Consider the following 14,507-nt stretch of genomic DNA (forward strand, 5'->3'; position numbering starts at 1 on the left):
TACCTCTCCCTATTTGCGAATTCGCAAATTGAAAATGTTTGTGCATTGTATTTAGGAAATCTAAAATTGCGATTTCTTAAATGCAATCGCAATTTTAGAAATCGCAACATGATTGCGATTCCTAAAATTGCAAAAACATGATGCATCCCAATTTTGTCAATTGCATTCGCAAACGGGCGAAAATTGCGATTCGCACCATTTGCGAATGCAATTGACGATAATACATGTGCCCCTAAGCGAATTGATTTTTAGAAATACCATGACATGGTAAGCGCGCTGGATAAACATTGTGGGAGTAAAAACCAGAAGTTCGTTTTTGACGCATTGTGGGGGCATTATTTATTGCACAAATGGTAACTTGTCGGCAGCGAGAACTTTATTGTAGAGACATGTGGCGCTTCTTAATAAGTGGGCGGTTTGACAAAGATTAGAGCTAGTTGACAAGAGCTGACTAAATGTATTATAGTAATAAATGTAGACAAGCAGTTTATTAAAACAAAACATCCTCAAGAAAGAATCTTTTTTTTTAAACTTTATAAATGTATTATGAGTTTTATGTTTGTGCATTGCAACTAATGATGTATGTTTAAACTGATGGGTGTATTAATTTTTCTAGACACCCCTGACGAAGGTTTAATACCGTAATGCATTGGGTGAAGTTTAAATAAAGTCATGTGTTATGGAAACATCTCCTGTCTACGAACATTTTTGAGCGATAAACGGAAATGGATAAAAAAAATCGATACAAAATGGATAAAGATAAAGAGAATTGCATTTAAAACATGACAAAATGAAGAGTGGAATATAATATTGGCTTATTGGATTAATTTGGCAGCAGATAAGGCTGTGCAGCTGCAGTGGGATCATAAAAGTCCCTCGTGGATTCGTTTGTATCTTAGTATCACCATAAACCGAGTTCACTCACCTTGTGCAAGAGTCAGTTGAGTTTGGGCAGCAGCAGGGCAAGCAAAGCCTCCTCCTGTCCGGACTCTTGCACGATTCCCAAACTTCTTGCCAAGAAAGCGGGCACCTTCTGCCCGGGAACGCTGCCCCAAAACCCCTGCTCCTTCAGAGCTCTGCAGCTGCCCTGCAGCTCGGTTGTGTGGGTGCTGAGCAACAGGGCAACCAGCCAGCGTGGTGTCTGTAAGCAGCAAAGTAGTCCTCCCCTTACCTGGATCTCGGTGCAGGAGGATGCAGGCAGCCTGGAGCTCTGAAGGACAGCCGGCTGAGCAGAGGTGAGTTTGGTGTGGTGGCAGCAGGACGGAGAGGAGCGGAATTCCACTGAGGTTTCAGGCAACTCTGTGGAATGCACGTAGGGCCACTCTGCCAACTCAGCCCACCCTTAGTCACCTCATCTTATATTCCTCTAGGTCTCTAGTGTTAAAAATGTATAATTTGCTAGGTTTCCCTAGGTCCTGGCTGAGCTAGGACTCAAATTCCACTGCTACCCACTTTGCAAAAAACGGGTCAGTTTTGACTGGAAAAATGTGGTGTATCCATTTTGCATTTTGGGCTGTTTCGCGTGCTAGACCTACCCACACAAGTGAGGTACTGTTTTTATCAGAAGACTTAGAAGAATGCTGTGAGGAAGGGAGAGTGTACTAGCTCCCCACAGATCCTAGAACTCTCTGTCACAGAAATATGAGGAAAATGTGTTGTTTTAGTCAAAGTTTGAAGTTGCAAGGGATTCTGGGTAAAACAACCTGGTGAGAGTTGCACAAGTCACTCCATCGGGATTTATCTTAGTGCATAGTTTTAAAAAATGTAGAGGTTTGCTATGTTTTCCTCGGTGCCACTGAGCTAGGGTGTATACTCAACAGCTACCTACTTTTCCAAAAAAAGGGTCATTTTTGAGTGGAAAAATGTGATGTATCCAAGTTGTATTTTGGGACATTTCCTGTTGCAGGCACCAGGCCTACCCACACAAGTGAGGCACCATTTTTATCAGAAGACTTGGGTAAATACTAGGTGGAAGGACTTTGTGGCTCCCTCCAGAATCCAGAACTTTCCATCGCAGAAATGTGAGAAATGTGTGTTTTTTAGTGAAAGATTGAGGTTTGCACTAGATTGTAGGTAAAAAATTTAAACTAGTAAGAGACACACAAGTCACCCAATCCAGGATTCTCCTTCGTGTATAGTTTTAAAAATTCGGCAGGTTTGCTAGGTTTCCTAGGTGCTGGTTGAGCTAGGGCCCAAAATCCAAAGCAACACACTTTGCAAAAAAAGGGTTGGTTTTGAGTGGAAAAATGGCAGTGTCCAGTCGCATGTCACTATGCCTACCCGCACAATTGAGGTACCATTTTTATCAGAAGACATGTGGGAGCATAGAATATTAGGATTCTTATTATTACCATTTGCATTTGCTGCATTTGTATCCTTCCAAATATAAGCCAGTTTGTAAGAAAGAAGACATTTTGAAAAATACCCTCTACATTACATGATCGTACAGGTATGCACAAACTCAGAGATGTACAAATAACCACTGTTCCTAAACCCAATATGTTGCGCCCAATTCACAAATACATAGGTTACCTTGATACCTATTTTTCACTCTGCATATTTCACCATCAGAATTGGTCTATACTCAGCACACAATGAAAAAACATTACACTGTGAAGCTCAAATAATGACTTTGGGTACCTTAGGTCCTTGGAGAACCAAAAAACCCTATATATCCCCAAAACTAAAAGAGACTAGCAAATGCAATAGTACATTGCTTTTTTAAATCGCCCATTGTGACAAAAAGTTACAGATGGAAATATTGTCACAAATGACAGTTTTTCCTACTTCTTTTCAATGTTTATTTATTTCAACAGTTAGTTTCTTTGGGAAAATCTTGAGGAATCTACACATATGACCCTATGAATTCTGTCTACAGTTCAGAAATATATAGCATTGCTGCATCACCTATGGGTTTCACACTGGTTTGCATCAAAGACTGGAACTAAGATGAAAGCACAAACAATAGAAAGAATGGGCTACCTCTTTGAAAAATGCCAAAACTGTGTCAAAGAATTGGGTTTTTTGATTCAGCGCTAAATGTTCCTATAAGCTGGGATGATGCTAAATTTAGTACATCAAACTGTTAGTTGATGCTATTTTATGACACAAATCTGAAACTTTTACCCAGAGCAATTGTTTCCTATTTTTCCCTAAAAACTCAAAATGCAGCTATATTTTGGCTATTTTCTCAGTCCTATCCAAGTGAATCCACAAACCCTGGGTACCTTTAGGATACCCATGAAGGTGGAAAAAAGAACACCATTTTTGGTACGGATAGCTCATGTGGACAAAACATTATGGAGGCCTAAGCACAAAGTACACCAAATTGCCCCAAAAAAGTCTTAGCACTGGGAGGGCGGTCTAGCAGCAAAAGGGTTTCCATTAAAATAATAACAAATTACATAACAGAAACTCATATAAAACTAAATTCAATAATTACCATTTATATTTTGTACAGGTATATCTGAAGAAATATAATAAAAACTTAAAAAATGACATTCGTACCTTCTAAATGTTGCCCCAAAATGTTTTCGACATCACAACCAATGTTCCCTCTAATTTTTTTCCTCTGTGTGCGGCAGTGGAGGGTCTCTGTGCGCTGCAACCATGGCTATGTGCGCCAGGAACCGAACCTTGCTTGTCTGCGGCGCCAAATGCCACTCATTTTTGGTGCTCTCCTGACCTCTGTCCCACTCTTTTTTGGTGCCCTCCTGCCCTCTGTCCCACTCGTTTTTGGTGCCCTTCTGCCCTCTGTCCCACTCGTTTTTTGTGCCCTTCTGCCCTCTGTCCCATCGTTTTTGGTGCCCTTCTGCCCTCTGCCCCACTCGTTTTTAGTGCCCTTCTGACCTCTGTCCCACTCGTTTTTGGTGCCCTTCTGCCCTCTGTCCCACTCGTTGTTGTGCCTTTATGACCTCTTGCCCTCTGTCCTATCGTTTTTGGTGCCCTTCTGTCCTCTGCCCCACTCGTTTTTGGTGCCTTTCTGCTCCCTGCTCCCTGGTGTCCGTCCCTCCTCCCTGATGTCCGTCCCTCCTCCACTGTGTCTGTCCCTGCTCCATGGTGTCTGTCCCTGCTCCGTGGTGTCTGTCCCTGCTCCATGGTGTCTGTCCCTGCTCCCCGGTGTCTGTCCCTGCTCCCCGGTGTCTGTCCCTGCTCCCTGGTGTCTGTCCCTGCTCCCTGGTGTCTGTCCCTGCTCCCTGGTGTCTGTCCCTGCTCCCTGGTGTCCGTCCCTCCTCCACTGTGTCTGTCCCTGCTCCATGGTGTCTGTCCCTGCTCCGTGGTGTCTGTCCCTGCTCCATGGTGTCTGTCCCTGCTCCCCGGTGTCTGTCCCTGCTCCCCGGTGTCTGTCCCTGCTCGCTGGTGTCTGTCCCTGCTCCCTGGTGTCTGTCCCTGCTCCACTGTGTCTGTCCCTGCTCCCTGGTGTCCGTCCCTCCTCCCTGGTGTCCGTCCCTGCTCCACTGTGTCTGTCTCTGCTCCATGGTGTCTGTCCCTGCTCCCCGGTGTCTGTCTCTGCTCCCCGGTGTCTGTCTCTGCTCCCCGGTGTCTGTCTCTGCTCCCCGGTGTCTGTCCCTGCTCCCCGGTGTCTGTCCCTGCTCCCCGGTGTCTGTCCCTGCTCCCTGGTGTCTGTCCCTGCTCCCTGGTGTCCGTCCCTGATGTCTGTCCCTGCTCCCCGGTGTCTGTCCCTGCTCCCCGGTGTCTGTCCCTGCTCCCCGGTGTCTGTCCCTGTTCCCTGATATCTGTTCCTGCTCCCTGATGTCTGTTCCCACCCTGGTGTCTGTCCCTGCTCCCTGGTGTCCGTCCCTGGTGTCTGTCCCTACTCTCCGGTGTCTGTCCCTGCTCCCCGGTGTCCGTCCCTGGTGTCTGTCCCTACTCCCTGGTGTCTGTCCCTGCTCCCTGGTATCTGTCCCTGTCCCTGGTGTCTGTCCCTGCTCCCTGGTGTCTGTTCCTGTGTCTGGTGTCTGTCCCTGATCCCTGGTGTCCGTCCCTGCTCCACTATGTCTGTCCCTGCTCCCTGGTGTCCGTCCCTCCTCCCTGGTGTCCGTCCCTGCTCCACTGTGTCTGTCCCTGCTCCATGGTGTCTGTCCCTGCTCCACGGTGTCCGTCCCTGCTCCCTGATGTCTGTCCCTGCTCCCCGATGTCTGTCCCTGCTCCCTGGTGTCTGTCCCTGCTCCCTGGTGTCTGTCCCTGCTCGCTGGTGTCTGTCCCTGCTCGCTGGTGTCTGTCCCTGCTCGCTGGTGTCTGTCCCTGCTCCCCGGTGTCTGTCCCTGCTCCCTGGTGTCTGTCCCTGCTCCCTGGTGTCTGTCCCTGCTCCCCGGTGTCTGTCCCTGCTCCCCGGTGTCTGTCCCTGCTCCCCGGTGTCTGTCTCTGCTCCCCGGTGTCTGTCCCTGCTCCCTGGTGTCTGTCCCTGCTCCCTGATGTCTGTTCCTGTGTCTGGTGTCTGTCCCTGCTCCCCGGTGTCTGTCCCTGCTCCCCGGTGTCTGTCCCTGGTTTTAGTTCGGTTGTTAACCGAGGCCTTTCCATTTTTACTAACATTTTATATATTTATATATATACTATTTTTATAAGGACTTTCAACCTGCTCTCTTCACAATGGCCTGTTATGTTTGTTTTTCGCATTTTATTACGCACACTATCCTATAAAACATGGATCAATGTGGGTCAGCACGTTTTACCATTTCAAAAATATTTTTGAAGGCCCAGGTGTTTCTCCAGCAATAACTTTTTCAAAAATCTTGTTAATTTTTTCTGTCCGTGTGAGTTACATTCAGTCGTCTGTGTTTTCGTCTATACTAATGGTCTTGATGATCGTTCCTCTCCCTTACAGGACAGGAGAGCTGGAGGAAGGCAAGCAACACAAAGGATCACAAACAGCCCCTCAGTAGTGCACAATGACGATTCTTACAGGGCACAGCTGCGGGGCTGATTGTAGGTCCTTTGCATTTGTATTCGTGTTAATTGCAGCGCACAGGGGGGGGGGCTACAATTAACATTAATACAAAAGGTTCACAATCAGCCCCGCAGCTGAGCGGTGTAAGAAAAGGAATGCAGAGGAATGGAGAGTGTCAAACACAGCGTGTGCTAAAGCACACGCTGTGTTTGAGACTGCACACGCTGTGTTTGAGACTGCTTTTTTTTTTTAAATCTCCCACAACGAGGAAATGGCACTTTTTCGCGCCGCTCGCATTTTAAAAGCGGCGGCGCGAACGGTGTTGCTGGAGTGCGCGGTAAATTCAGCAACCTGCGCGCTTAGGGTGACTTTTCTGCGCTCGCGCTCACCCGCGCAGCTTGTTGGGAACAGTGATCACAACTATTTGCCATGATATTTGTGTGTCACAACATTTTTGAAACAATATTTTGCAGGAATACTGGGCAGAGACAAAGGGGGTCATTGCGATATCGGGCGGATTGCCTCCGCCAGGCTTGCGGTGGCCACCGCATGCCTGGTGGAGGCAAACCGCCCGATTTCGTTTTTCCGTTTCCCCCTGCCATATTAGTATGGCTTGGGTGACCGGAGTGGTCAAAAACACCACCCGCTATTTTTCCGCTCCGGCCGCCTTGCGGCCGGGGCAGAAAAGGAATAATATGGTGGCGTGTCTATCAGACACCGCCAGCTATATTATGATGGGGTTTTCAGCAAGCCTTTCCGTGGCGCCAATGCCGCCACGGAAAGGCAGGCGGTCTTCACTCTGGGGGCCCCCTGCGGGCCCCCAGAGTGAAGGTGGGTGGGGGGGTGCACACAGGGGGTACCTGTGGTACCCCCCTTGCATTTGCATAATGAAAGCGGCAGGCACCGCGCGGTACCTGCCACTTTCATTATGCAAATGTGTGCATTTACTTTTGACATTGTGGCGGGCGGTGCAGTGAGCACCGCCCGCCACTTTGTTAAATGGAGGATTGCGCCCGCCACTGTGGCGGGCGCATCCTAATTGCACCCCGGGGACCTCCGCCCTCATGGCGGGCGGTCCCGATTCACGATGGGATGACGGGCGGGCAAAGTCCGCCCGTCATCCTAATGAGGCCCTTAGTTCCTAGAAGCCTAGACTGAGGTTCTAAAATCTGTAGCAGGGACCAGGACAAAGTTTCCCATCAACTTTTAGGTCGTAGTTCTTTTTTGAAATCCTTTCAAATGGAACAAGCTGCTGAGATTACAATATGACGTGATCACCCCCAGCAGGCAAGTGTTCTTTGTTTGTCTTCCTGAAAGATTTCGGGTGTGAAGAAAAATCATTCAACAAGCCCTTGCAGTGAAGAAAGTTGGCCTTTTCGAACACTGGCCAACTGCAGCATTCTGCCTTGCTATGCTGGATGAGTTGTAAACCACGTTTTTGACGAAGTCCAAAGGTAAATCTTGGGACCTAGGTGAGGTCGTGAAGTTAACCGTTTTCGTTTCGTTTCAAAAACTTTTATTTCGGTCACCAGGACCATAAAAAGTAAGCACAGGCACAGAATAACACACACTATTAACATACTATATATCACGATTAAAAAGGAACACTCCGTTTATAATACAATTCCCAATTTAGAAGCGGGTACAATGGGTTTTACCAAATGACCAAGAGATGGGGAGGGGGGCATTAGATTGACACTGCGGGAAAAATGTATATCAATTGTTGTGATGCAATCAACCATCAACTAGAGAGAATAGAAGCAATAGTTCAATAAATAATTTAAAATAACAAGATATAAGAAATTAATACTATTTACAATTCTAGATTCAAGATTGCCTAGTGCTAAAATTAGTATCTAATAGAAACTGTACACATAGTAGTCACATTTATAAAAATGTTGCTGATACACTTTTTATAAATTTTTACCCTTCTGAATAAAAGCCCACCTCCTGCGCCACATTGTGTTTAAATATCTTGAAACAGCAAACACAATAGGTTTGGATGTATCATATTTTAAAACTCGAAAAGCCTCCCTACATTGCTCAAAGCCCAAGTTCCGACAAAGCTGTACAAGCCAATAGCGCCTTGCATTTTGGTAGCCAGGACAGAAAAATAAAACATGCATTTCTGTTTCTTCTTGAGTAATGCATACGGGGCAACCCTCCTCTTTCTGTCAGACCCATTTGTTAGTGACCGCACGTACAGGCGAAGTACTATGTCTGAACTGTACGTACAGCTGTCTTGCAGCCTGGGGGAGGATATCATCCATAAATATTTCTAACTTATAGGTGTCCTTCACTGCAAGAAACTGTGTTGTGAGGGAGTCTAATTTGGGATTTGCTTTCAGTGCTCCAAGCTTTAAAGTACGAAAAGTCTTGGGCACTAGGGTGTGAGGGACTGATGGGCAGGTGTCACCCGGAGTGCTCCACATAAAGGGTTGACCAAGCCTTTCGCACTCGTGCTTTACATGGGCAAACCAAGGGACCCTTTTCAACAAGCCTGGGTAAGATAACCAACTTTATCTTCCTTGGAGATTTTTGTACCACAATTGTAGCCTTCATCAAGAACTTCATGACTGTTAATTAGACCTCAAGGGACCCTCATTTGCTTCAGTAACCTGCCTTGCCCTGCTGCAGAATTTTAAGAACCAAAAAAGTAACTAAGTTTCAAGGTAAAAACTTTCATGGGAATGACACTATACAATTACAGGCCCCTCACTCCATCACAGTCAGCATGAAATTGTGCCTATTTCCCAGCTTACAGCGATTGGTGCTGTGTATTTTTGGGTTATTTTTTGCAATCCTGCCCCCTCCCCCAATCTAATTTTAATGTATTTTTCTTGTTTTAATTTTAAGTTTTTCTTATTTTCTCAACATCGGTTTGTGCATTTTATTTTGCTATGTTCTCAGGATTCATGTTTTGGTACTGTTTGACTTTAGCACATGTTGCACTGGCGATATACTTGATGCTTGTGTCACAACCTCCACGGATTAAGCAATGATTAATTTAGACCTGTGCTGATACTTAACCTGAATTATAGTTATTAAGTTGGTGTAAGCACAGCCCTCCCAAAATGTTTTAAGGAAATCCGACATGGGTTCATAATTTTAGACTCAATAATTTTTTTATATTAAATTCAATTTTCTGTATGCGTTCAATAGCGGTACCAGTTCATTTTTAATGTTGAGAATATAAAATCACTAGTAAGTCAAACAAAGCATATTTACTTTGGAAACAATGTATTTTGTGTATTTTACATAGCAAAAAAGAAATCGAGGATCTTAGATGGAGCCTATCGCAATGCCAAAAAGAAAACGCCTGTGTGATATACATTGTATTATTTCAACGAAAAAAAAAACGATATTATCTTTCACATTTACGATCTCAAAAGAAGAAAACAAGCAGAGCCATTTATCACCAGTCTAAGGCGCATCAACGCTAATCAATTTGCGTTATTAGCTACTTGTAGTTTCTCTTTTTCACAATATTTGTAGTACCTAGAGGATATATTTCGGCGCATGCAATTATAATGCCTTGCAACAGGCTTTGCAGATGGCGAATCTATACAGATGCGGAGAGCTATTGATTTTTGGGGGCTCAGGAGCGCATTAACCCTCTAGACTGTGAATAATCATCCAATAAACTATTGGTTTCCACCCGTCTTCTTTCCTGAGCAGTATTAATGTCATATGATTATATATTACCCTTTGTACGCTTGCTAACTGCAAAAATGTAATGTTTCTGGTGCATGACGAATGTAATATTTCCCCACAAACCTCTATTGACCCTCTCTCGGAATCATTACTTGTGTATAACTAGTATGTGTTTAATTCACTCTGATTAATATACTACATAGGGAACAATATATGGATATATATTTATTATGAACTGATAAATAATAGAAAAAACAATCTACTAAATGTCCGCAAATCATGGCATTATGTAGTTTGCATTCCATTCATGGTTTATGGCAAGGCCCGCTAGTCTTCATGCTATCTATTCAAGCATGGTGCAATAGCCAATCAATGTGGACGCATGGGTCGTTTTAGGTGTTGCCACAGACGTCTTTAGCTTTGACTCACAGACCTATTGTTTCCAATACATTATTTCTACTCTTTTGGAACATAATGTACTGGACACATGACACATTCATGTACCATTTTACTCCAACTCTTGCTCATGATTGGATTACTTTGTTGTTTATGTCAGGTCTCTGCTGTGGTTTCAAGTACTCTTCTGTTTCGTCCACCATGGAACATTTTGGTCTTATATTGCTAGGGTTGGGTAAGTTGGATTCTCATCAGGGAGGCTGAGCAAATGACATGCATATGGGTGTGTGTTTAGATTACATTTACATCCTGATAAATGGCTCAATGCGCCAGGTTATAAGAGCTTGTGGGGCAAAATACCCACCCATATTTTGGGGGGGAGCCCAACGGTTAGGCGAGACATTATTTGAGCCAGAATCATGCATTGCCAGGCACCTGCTTTTAGAAATAACAGTGTAAGGTACAGTGATGAGCCTGTCTAATGCCAGGAGGGAGCTAAAGGCGCACATAATGCTGTAATTAAAAGCCATCGCTCACTTGTGAGTCTCCTTGAACTCTTTCATTACACATAGTCAGTGCAGAGCATTTGTTTAACTTATTGAAACACTGCCCTTGATAAATGCACCATACAAGTGCACCTTCGCCTGGTTTTAAAATGGCATTTTAAATTATTTATAAAGTCAAATACCCCTTATTATTTGTAAAATGTGCATGTGATAACGGAGTTGACAGCCCTTCACCCGGTGAAGTGCCATTGTTGCACATTGTTTATCCTCATTAGTCCCTCATCCTTTATTCTAAGGGCTTGTGGAGCACCATGCTTTTTGTGGCTCAATGGCGGTCGCATGGGTATTTACGTATGGATAGTAGGCGCTGTACGAAATTAACAAATAAGTCCCGTATTCGAGTTGCTGGGTTAGGGGATGGTTTTTCATTCCTGCGTCTTGTCCATGGACCATAGGGACATGTGGTCTGAAGCACTACATGGGAAATGCACGGCATCTCATGTCGAATAAAGCTTCTCACGACTATGCTATGCCCCAATAATAATGTGTGAACTTGGTTTCCATGTTAATCACTCACTGTTAGTTTATGAACTGTTTTAGTTTCCTACATATATGTCTAGAGATGTTTTTTTTGTAAACGGGTGTTATTCCCTGCAAATGCCACTTTTCATGAAAAATGAAAGTGCCCCTTAATTGTAAGGTATCTTTGACACCGTTTTCCTTATCACTAGATAGCTCTCGACAAGTTTTTTCTCGAATCTGTATAAAAGTGTGAATGTTCTGTTTTTAACGTACTTATGTTGAAAACATCCAAAACATTGGAAGTAATAGCAATATTTGAAATAATTAAGGAAAGTTTGCAACAGACAAACGAAGGAAGTAGGCGCAACACTAAGTGACAAACTATTATAATTCTATATCCTCTGTTCCAGTGACAATGAACAAATCAAGTGTTTACCTTTCACACACTCCCATTTTGTGCACTGCAAAAAATTTAATTGCTTTTCTCTCAATTATATAGGTAGCACAATTCATGCAACGTATGAGTGTTCATTTTATGACCTTCGTTTTATTGTTCTCTTTTTAAGTCTGTTCTAACGAGCAACTCGAGTTCTAACGTTTTGTATTCAAGACAAAAGTGTGACACTACTGAATGTCTTTTTCTTAGAATAGGAGGTACTGAATTTAAAGCATTTCATGAAGAACAGACTGAAGCAAATGAGCATTGAGATGTTAATGCATGCATAAAATCAGAGAGTAAAATGTGTTAGGGGAGTTGTCGGTTCTTAGTAATTTGAGGCATTATGTAATATTAAAGGGGTTAAAAATAGTTGAAGAGATAAACTTCTGCATAAGTACAGCATCCCATTTACACATACTGAGCCTTACCAAATTCTCCATCATTCCAGTTGCTTAACATCTCTTTAATTTTTTTAAGTAGTAACATTACATGAATACATATCAGATAAAGTACTCCCTGCTGTAAAATATAAGGATATTGCAAGCCATTGAGGAGTTCCATAACCATATAGAGGAAAGGGCCAAAGGCCAAGTTCCTTCATAAGAATAGGGAAATACTAGGTGACTTGTAGTATCCTCATAATGGATGGCAAGAAGGTACTTTATTCATTATAATATGTGGTCACACCATCACCTTTTTCACAAACTACTTAAATCATTGGTGTGCGCTTCTTTATGTAAGAGATAGCCTGTTTGCAAGCATGAAACATGCCTGTAACCTTTGGTTTTTTCAATGAATATATATATTGTATTGTCAGCTTTTTGACATGCCACTTTCAAGATACATAACATATCCCACTAGGGTTAGCGACATAGTGTCAATCCTGCTTGAGAGGATAGCTACGCAATAACTAACCTGAACATGAATGATGTAGCTCATCTATAAAATTTATATATTCAAGACATTGCCAAAGGCTGCCCTCGCTGCTGCAGGCATTCCGATGAGCTAAGCGGGGACACTGCAGGCTGTTTTTGAATCACACTGGGTGGTAGGATGGCAGGGCTGCAGCACAGCTTTACTTTTGTACAATTGAGGGTAAGAGTCAATTACTTGTCCGGTTACAGTGGCAGGAGCACCTCTATGTGGCGCTGCTGCATGAGGCTGTGACAGTCCTACCTGAAGCCTCAGGCCTCGTTGAGGTTGAGACACTGGTGGGGGGGGGGGGGCACTGCAATGCCAGTGTGGGCTCACTTCAATGCTGATGCGGCAGAATGGCTTGTCTTGTATCTGCCCCTCAACCAGTTGATGCCGCTCAGTGCTGCCACTTCAAACAGGGAAAACAGCAGCCTTTCCATTGCTGCTGGCCATCCATTCCATGTGGGTATTTCTCAACATAGCTGCAGGGGTGATGCAGTGATGTCAGATGATGGTGAGTGGCAGTCGCTCTGTACTCGGGGTCTGTATAAAGACTTTTACTAGCGGTCTATGTACTTCATACTTACTTTGAGGGAACAGCGCTGCTCTCCTCACTGTGCTACCTGTTCATGCACCTCCGTCTCAGTGGACAACTGCTGCAGCATGTTTTCTGGTGGGTGCCATCTCCTTTCCCACGTAGGCACTTCCTATGTGGGAGTGGGGCCTTATTCAATGTTGGCATAGTGTGCCTCAAACATTGAGGGCACTCTGTGTCAGCTGCAGTACTCCAACCCTTTCCAGATTCTCTTGCTGCAGACCGGTTAGCACAACGGCTGCAGGGGCCTTACCAGTGGACGCCGTCAGGCTCGCTGGGTGGCCATAGGCATGCCCTCCCCAGCCTAGATTGCCATTGTCTTGGCAGCAGATGCGGGGGTTCCTTATGCTCTGGCCATTCCTCCCCATGACAAAACAGACACTTGTAAGAGCCGTGTCCCCCACCCCTCTCTTGCTACATCACGGGGGTCTCTAATCCCCTTTAAAAGTGCATGCAGGTTGCCACCTGTACTGTGAAAACACAGATCAGCTGCAAGTACGCTACCTTGTGGGCAGCACGAGTTTGCTGTTGCCTAGAGGGCAGCTCATTCATGGCAATACGGTGCATTTCCCTCAGGGCCGGACTGAGAACAGAAACCGGCCCTGGCAAACTGCTCAGCTGCCCCCCCCCCGCCCCCTGGGGTCAGGGGGAGTGCAGGTGAGCAGTTTGCGACGGCCGGTTTCGGACGATTTTGTTACTGGGGGCCGATATTGCCGACCCCAGGTAACAAAAACGGCCCCCCAGGGGGCCAAAACCGGCCCCCACCCTAGCGGCCTACCGGCGAAACGCCCGGTGCCCGCTATTGCCAGTCCGGCCCTGTTTCCCTTTAGTGCACTGGACGCACCTTTTAAAAGATGCCCCTGGCTCAATGAAGGGAAATGTACTGCATCTGTAATACCGCCCCTGATTTAACATGATAAATATGGCTCAGAGGTACCTTTGATACTACTACATCAGACAGAATTCTCGATTCCACCGCTAACTTCAGTTTCTGACCAAATCTGACTACTGAAGCACATGGAACGAGGGCCTTGGAGCAACAAATGATCAACACTTCTGAAAACTTCCACGACAAATAAAAGTCTACATCAATTCCAAATATATCTGGAGAAGAGCATAAATAGTTGGACTGTAAATGCAACAAGATGTGATGCGTCAATCGTACAGAATTGGAGGTGGAAGACGCTGTCTTTTTGTTTCCTACAAAGGAATAATTGGGCATATTACCAAGCAATAGCGCTAAGCTGCGGCAATTTTTATCGCAAATAAACCTTGGTATTACCAAGGTTTATCGCAAATGCGAAAAAAATTGGCCGCAATGCATGAATATCGCTGAAAAGTCAGCGATATTCATGCATTACCGAGCTAATGCTCTTAGCCATGTTATCCACCTCCCATTGGATAACATGGCTAAGAACTGCTCAGGGCAGGTGTTAGCTTTTGTAGCGCGAATATCTCCAAAAGTTGGTAATAGTAGATAGCGATGTTAGCGACTGTTTCCAGTCGCTAACATCTTGGCACGCCCACTTTGCATGTCATTAGTGATAAATATTACTGACATGCAAAGTGGGGCCCAAGATGGATGCTATCTCC

Source organism: Lissotriton vulgaris, chromosome 1_1 (assembly GCF_964263255.1).
Source record: "Lissotriton vulgaris chromosome 1_1, aLisVul1.2, whole genome shotgun sequence".
Lineage (NCBI taxonomy): Eukaryota > Metazoa > Chordata > Amphibia > Caudata > Salamandridae > Lissotriton > Lissotriton vulgaris.